Consider the following 8123-nt stretch of genomic DNA (forward strand, 5'->3'; position numbering starts at 1 on the left):
ACTCACTTCAGCCTCCCAAAGGCACGGGATTACAGGCTGAGCCACCGAGCCCGGCTCAGAGCCTACTCTCAAGGGGAGAAATGAACACTAGAACAAATGCCAGGTGTCTGTGTGGTTAGGATGGGTTCAAGTTACCTTTTAGATATCTGTGTGGAGATGCCCAGTAGATATTGATTTACACGTGAATGGAGCTTCGGGGTAATGAATGAATGATTCATCTCGAGACTGTACAACAGGAAATAAGTCTCTTTTTCATGAACTATGAGAAAATCACTTTCTTCATCAGCTTTGCCAAACCGAATAGCAAGACTATCCTTCAGGAAATGTTCCCCGCAAAATATACCTGAACCACACTGGGAATCAATGAGTCACCTGTGTGCATGTGCACACTACCTAGGTAGTTTCCATGCCAGTCTTCCAGCAGCGCCAACCATGCTGCAAGTGAGAGTTCAGGAGACCAGAGGGAGGAACAGGGGGGGCTCTGCAGTTAGTTCTTACCGGACAAGAGCAAGCACAGGGTTCTCCACAGAGGACCAAGGCTGGGCATGGGTGAGGTACAAGGGATGATTTTAAAAAACACTTATAGGCCAGGCATGGTGGCTCAAACCTGTAATCCCAACATTTTGGGAGGCCAAGGGGAGAGGACTGCCTGAGTTCAGGGGTTTGAGACCAGCCTGGGCAACTTGGCGAGACCCCGTTTCTACAAGAAATCAAAAAATTAGCTGGGCGTGGTGACGTGCACCTGTAGTTCCAGCTACTTGGAAGGCTGAGGTGGAAGAATCACCTGAGCCCAGCAGGTCGAGTCTGTGGTGGCCGTGAGCGTGCCACTGCACTCCAGCCTGGGCGACAGAGTGAGACTCTGACTCAAAATAAATAAATAATTGGTTTGAAGGTCCCTTGGAATCAGGGCATATTTTTTCCTGTATAACAATCAAATTTTTTTCAGTGCTGGAGACTGGAAGCATATTTCATGTATTAATTCTCTTAATCCTTCTTTCAACACTGAGTCATGAGCTATTGTTATGCCCATTGTGTAGACAAGGAAACCAAGACTCATGAAATTTATGGGTGTTTTTGTTGTGGTTGTTGTTGTTTGTTTATTTTTAGAGACAGGGTCTTGCTCTGTTGGCCTGACTGGAGTGCAGTAGTGCACTCATAGCTTACTGCACCCTCAAACTCCTGGGCTCAAGCGATCCCCCATCTCAGACTTCTGAGTAGCTGGGACTACAGGTGTGCACCATCACGCCCAGCTAATTTTTTAAAATGATTTTTAGAGATGGGACTCTATTGCCCAGGCCGGTCTCAAACTCCTGGCCTCCCAAAGTGCTGAGATTACAGACATGAGCCACTGTGCCCAGCCTCACATGGAATCTGAATAACACCTGCAGCTGGTCTCAGCGACCATGATTTCAGTCATGTGCTCTTTTTTGATACCCTGGAGAGGCTGAGTGGAGAACTGATGAGGACATGCCTGCCCTTATGCCTGTCAGCATTCATTTCTGTTGCTGCTGTTACAATTGTCGCCAGTGTAGTGGCTCAAAACAATACGCATTTTATTCTCAGACCATCCAGAGGTCAGCAGTGCTAAAGTCAAGATTGGCAGGCCGTGTTCCTTCGGGAGGCTCTGGGGGAGGATCTGCCACACCTCTGCCCAGTCCCTTGGCTCACGGCCCCTTCCTTGCCTTCACAGCCAGCACCAGAGTGTCTTCAAATTTCACTCTGACATCTGCCTCTGTCCTCACGTCTCCTCTCATCCTGGTGCTCTGTCTTCCTGTTACGAGCATGTTGATTACCTGGATAATCCAAGACAGTCTTCCCATCTCAGGGTGCTTAACATAATCACCTCGACAGAATCCCTTTGCCATGCAAGTGACACCCACAGGTTTCTGGGATTAGGACGTGAACATCTTGGGTATGTCACATTTTGTTTACCACACCACCTAAAGAGTGTGTGTAGGGGGAAGGGAACATGGGCCTACCTGATTCATTCTCATTCCTGGCTTTTGCAAATCCTCCAAGCCCACACTATGAATGTTTTACTTAGAAAGTCAAACAGCAGACCGAGTTCTGTGGCTCATGCCTGTCATCTCAGCTCTTATGGAAGCTGAGAGAAGAGAATCGCTTGAGACCTGCAGTTCAAGACCAGCCTGGGCAAGGTAGTGAGATCCCTCATCTCTAAAACAAACAAACAAACAAACAAAATCATTAGCTGGGCGTGGTGGTGTGCACCTGTAGTCCCAGCTACTCGGGGGACTGAGCCAGGATTTCGAGGCTGCAGTGAGCCGTGATCACACCACTGTACTCCAACCTGGGTGACAGTAAGACCGTGTCTCAAAAAAAAACAAATTTATAAATAAAAAAAGCCAGGCAACAAACTATAGTGATCAGCTGCTTTCTACCCTGTGAGCATTTATTTAATTTTACTACTCACATGTATGACACACTGTGGGACTTATGAATGATGATAGTGCTCACACTTAGACTGGTCTTCCTCTGTTCCAAACACTGTTCTACATATGTTAATATATCCTAGTAACACAACTCGACACAGTCTAGGAGAAAGGTTGGAAAAGCCCTCTCTGGAGGGTGATGGTGCTAATGTGTTGCGGGACTTCCATTTCAGCTAAGGGTTTATTGATTTATTTATTTTAGTTGGAGTCTCACTCTGTCACCCAGGCTGGAGTGCAGTGGCATGCTCACGGCCACTGCAGCCTCCACCTCCTGGGCTCCGGCGGTCCCTCTGCTTCAGCCTTCCAAGCAGCTGGAACTACAGGCGTGTGCTACCAGGCCTAGCTAATTTTTTTATTTATTGTAGAGACGAGGTCTCACCAAGTTGCCCAAGCTGGTCTCAAACCCCTGGGCTCAGGCAATCCTCTCACCTCAGCTCCCAAAATGCTGAGATTAAAGGTGTGAGCCACTGTGTCCTGCTTTCTGTTATCCTGAAGGTGTGCAGTCCACAGAGTTAACTCCCAGTGGTGTTGGGCTTCTCTTTTTCTTAAAAAAATGTTTATTTTAAGGATGTGGGTACAATTCAGGTTTAGGTATACAAGTGGCCATCATAAAGGTAAAGTTTGGGCCTCCCTTGGGTCCCCACTTTGACTAGTTTGAGATCAGGTACGCTTATGCTGCTGGACTTCTCATTTCAGCTTCCTGAGATGACAGTTTCTTTTTTTGTTTTTGTTTTTTTTCTGAGTTGGAGTCTCACTCTGTCGCCCAGACTGGAGTACAGTGGCCACTCCCGGCCACCGCAGCCTCCACCTGCTGGGCTCCGGCGTTCCTTCCGCCTCAGCCTTCCAAGTAGCTGGAACTACAGGCGCGCGCTACCACACCCGGCTCATTTTGATTTATTGTGGAGATGAGGTCTCGCCCAGTTGCCCAGGCGGGTCTCGAACCCGCGGGCTCAGGCAATCCACTCACCTCAGCCTCCCAAAGGCGCGGGATTACAGGCTGAGCCATGGAGCCCGGCGAGATGACCGTTTCCATGAGAACAGGAGCGAAGACCCAAAGTGGGCCTGAACAGTGTGAATTTATCAGGTGCCAATGAATAATTTCACTTAATAGTGGAGCTGTTTCTGTAGCTTCTTGCCTCTTCTGCCTAGGCTGCCCTCTTTGGCCTTTGTCACCATCTCCCCACGCCCATGTGGACACACAGTCTGCCTTGGTGAGTGGAATGTGGTAGAACCAGTGTCTCACAACTTGAGTCAGGACCCTGAGTGGGCTCGCATGCTTCTGGTCACTTTCTTAGAGACCTGCCGAGTTGCCATGGAGACAAGCCTGGGCTAGCCTGCTGGAGGATTTGAGCCTCGTGGAGCAGAGACGCCCCTTTCCAGCACAGGCCACACTCAACCCGCCGGCCCCCAGCTGACCAGGCAGCTGACCACAGACACAGGAGCGCGTCCAGCTGGGTCAGCCGAGAGCAACTCGGATCAGCAGAACCACAGGCCCTGGGGCTCGTTATAATAATTAACGAACCATTATACTAGATTACAGTGAATACACCATGATGATAAACAAACCACTTTCATTGTAAGTCATTAGGATTTAGTGTGATTTGTTCTGCCATGAGAGATCAGAGAGGTCATCCTCCCACTGGATCTCAAATCACAAAGTTGCCGGCAATGTGAGCATTCACGTTTTCAAACACAGTATCATCCAGCTCGAGTTCTGAGGCTATAATATGATCCACCGTTATTAAAAATAAATGGAGTCAATATTTTAAATTTGAGGCATTTGATACAGAAATCTCAATTTTGACCTCTTTCCAAAAAATGAAATGTCTGTCGATGCCGTATGTGTTTTCTCCAAGGCCAGCAATGACTGGAGCGGGCTGTTGGCTGTTGCTTTGGGCGGACGACCTGCCTCTGTCCTCACCTCCTTAGTCCTGACGGTGGGTGTTGGATGCTATGCGGACAAGGAAACGTGGACTCTGGAGATTTTAACTCCTGCTGGCCCTGCCCACCTAAGGCTGTGCGCTCTGAGATCACACTGCCTCTCACGGAGTCCCACAGCTCGGCCAGGCTCTAGCTGTTGTCACAAGGATGTTGCTCAATCTCTTTGTGCCCCAGTCTCCGCATCTGTAAAATGGAACATTTTATAGGTTTGTCGTGAGGATCAAATACACTGTGGAACATAAAGTCGCTTGGCTGGGGTCTGGTCCCTGAAGCACTCTGTATGTTGTTGCTGTCATTACCGTGGTCATTTCTACTGATACCTGCTGGACCTTGAGGCTCTTGGGTTTTCAACTCCTGCCCTCATTTCCTCCTTTTCTGCTTTATTTTCCGTTTTATTCCTATGTTGTGAATGCACACCAGTAAGAAGAAAGGACAGCATTTTGGAAAATAGACCTGAGACTTTTAGGCTTATTTTTGAGTCAGGGTCCTCTCTCCATCATCCAGGCTGGAGGGCAGTGGCACAGTCACGGCTCACTACAGCTTCTACTTCCTGGGTTCAGGTGATCCTTCCACTTCAGCCTCCAAAGTAGCTGGGATTACAGGCGCACACCACCACTTGGCTAATTTTTTCTTTTTGTAGAGACTGAGCCTTGCAGTATTGCCCACGCTGGGCAAGTGATTCTCCCACCTTAGGCTCCCAAAGTGCTGGGATTACAGGTGTGAGCCACCATGCCAGGCCTGGATTTTCTTTTTCAAGACTGAGCAGTATTTCACTGTATCCATATAAAATCACATCTTCTTTATCCAGTCATCTGTCCATGGATATTTAGTTTGTTTTCATATCTTGGCTGTAGTGAATAAGAATAAGCTGCAATGGAGGTCAAAGCATACGAAACAGCAGGAGTGTCAGATCAAGTCCAGTGCTCTAATGTACAACATGAAGACCAAAGTTAACAAAATCGCACTGCATTAGGGACCTTTGTTAAACAGGCAGATTTTAGCGGCCCTTGTCACACAAAAATATCTGGTGGAGTGATAGCTGGATCAATCTGTTTCTCTGTGGTAAACATCTTATTTTATTTTTTTATTTTTATTTTAATTTTTTTTTTCAGTTAGAGTCTCACTCTGTCACCCAGACTGGAGTGCAGGGGCCACTCCCGGCCACCGCAGCCTCGACCTGCTGGGCTCCGGCAATCCTTCCACCTTAGCTTTCCAAGTAGCCAGAATTACAGGCATGCACTACCACGCCCGGCTGATTTTTTGATTGATTGTAGAGATGAGGTCTCGCCAAGTTCCCAGGCGGGTCTCGAACCCGCGGGCTCAGGCAATCCACTCACCTCAGCCTCCCCAAGGCGCGGGATTACAGGCTGAGCCCCCGAGCCCAGCTACATCTTATTTTATTTATTTTTCTTTTTGGTTTTATTTCTTTTGCAGTAACCATTTCACTACCTATATGGACCCCATAACATCATGTTGTAAACTTCAAAGATGCACAGTAAAATCTATTTTAAAAAATAAAAACTTATCTGTGTAGCCACTGGGGAGAGAATGTGGCAGAAAACATGAAAATGAAAGATAGTGACCATCGTGATGGGTCATTTCCCTTACTATGGGCTACCCTAGAGCCACACCTTGTGTGCATGGATAGTCAAGACAACATTTGTGCACATGAAACAACTTTAAAAAATGAATTTGCTTCTTAAATATCATCACACAGTGAAATTGGCTTTCTGTGCATGCATAGTTCCATGAATTTGAACACACATGTTGATTTGTGTCATTGGCACCACCTGGAAATCTCCGTGGATGAACCTTTCGTTGTCACACTCTCTGCCCCTGAGTCTCTCCTCTGGCTGTTGTGATCTGTTCTCCATGACTATAGTCATTTTTCCAAGGATATCACCGAAATGCAATCACATGGTTGGTCAACTTTTGAGATTGCCTGTCATTGCTTTGAATAGTGCAACATAGGAACTAACCTAAGAGTACACCAGTAGGGGACTTATTAAATAAAGTCTATAAATACCCTGTGGGCTACCACTTGCCAGGTAAGATAGAGCAGACTGGGCCTAATGTTCTACCGCAGAGTTCCAGAACGAAATGCTGTATGGAAAATTGCCAACATGTATTCAGTATTTATCTTTTATATTCATGCCCCTCTCTTTCTATAACTTCTCTATAAATGCATAGAAAAAAGATGGAAAGAAAACACACCTGGTAATTGACAGGGTTATCTGACATGGCTCAGATATTCTGTCCACTTCCAATCCTCACCCCTGTCTCACCTCCACAAGTCCTGCAACGAGCGGTCTCCACCCCGGTGTCCAGTGACCCCCGATTTTGGTGTTCACACCACTGGACAATTCCCTCCTACCTTGTCACCAACAAGATATCATGGAAAAGACAGTGTGTGACGTCCAGGGCCACACTGCATGTTTCTCTCTTTTCTCTCTCTCTCACTGGGGGCAGCCAGTGTAATGTTGAAAGGCCTCTCGAGCGGGCCCAGTGTGGACACCCACAAGGTGATGAACTGAGACCCGCTGCCCGCAACCAGTCGGATCTCAGACTGCAACTGAGTCCTTCCAGCAACTGAGAGAGAAGCGGCGCCCCCAGCCCCAGTCCAGCCGACAGATGATGCGACCCTGGCTGACATCCTCCCTGCATCTTGTGACAGACCTTGAGCCAGCGCCAACCAGCTAAATAATAGGGCCAAATTCCAGACCTACAGCAGCGGTGTGCAATCATAAGCATGTGTTGTTTCAGGCTACTCACTGCTGGGGTATTTGTTGTGTGCATGTATTCGTCATCTATTGCTGTGTAATACATCGTCCCAGAACGAAGCAGCTAAAAACAAGTCCTGTTCATTCTCTCACAGGTTCTGTGGGTCAGAAGTCCAGCAGCAGCCTGGTCACGTTGTTCTGGCTTGGGACCTCCCACAACACTGGTCTGGAGTGCAGTCGTCTCCAGGTTGATTGGGAAAGGATCTGCTTCTGAACTCCTTCATGGGGCTGTTGGAAGCCCTCGATCCTTTGTTACTGGGCCTCTCCATCTGGCTCCTACATGACGTGCTCCTGGCTCCCTCCAGAGCAAGCAGTTCGAGAGAGAGAGAGGGAGAGAGAGAGAGAGAAGAGAAGAGAAAAGAAAGAGAGAGGGAGAGAGTCATCTGGTAATCTGGTATCTCTTCCTGTTCTTATAAGGACACCAGTCCTATCAGATTAGAGCCTCACCCTCATGACCTCGTTTAACCTTAATTTAATTTAATAAATTTTTTTTTTCTGAGTTGGTGTCACTCTGTCATCCCAGACGGGAATACAGTGGCATGCTCATAATGAATGCATCCTCGACCTGCTGGGCTCAGGTGATCTTTTCTCCTCAGTCTTCCAAGTAGCTGGAACCACAGGCGTGTGCCACCACGCTCAGCTGATTTTTTTGATTTATCAAAGAGACAAGGTCTCGCCAAGTTGCCCAGGGTGATCTTGAACCCTGGCTCAGACAATCCTCTGCCTTGGCTGCCCAAAGTTCTGAGATTACAGGCATGAGCCACCACACCTGGCTGGGAGGACACATTTAAAGATAGATGATAGATGAGTCAAATGCATGTGCATTTGAGGTTTTTTTTTTTTTTTTGAGTTGGAGTCTCTCTCTGTCGCCCAGACTGGAGTGCAGTGGCCGCTCCCGGCCACCGCAGCCTCGACCTGCTGGGCTCCGGCGATCCTTCCGCCTCAGCCTTCC

Source organism: Carlito syrichta, unplaced genomic scaffold, assembly GCF_000164805.1.
Source record: "Carlito syrichta isolate Samal-C Ts95f unplaced genomic scaffold, Tarsius_syrichta-2.0.1 Scaffold316442, whole genome shotgun sequence".
NCBI classification, from domain to species: domain Eukaryota; kingdom Metazoa; phylum Chordata; class Mammalia; order Primates; family Tarsiidae; genus Carlito; species Carlito syrichta.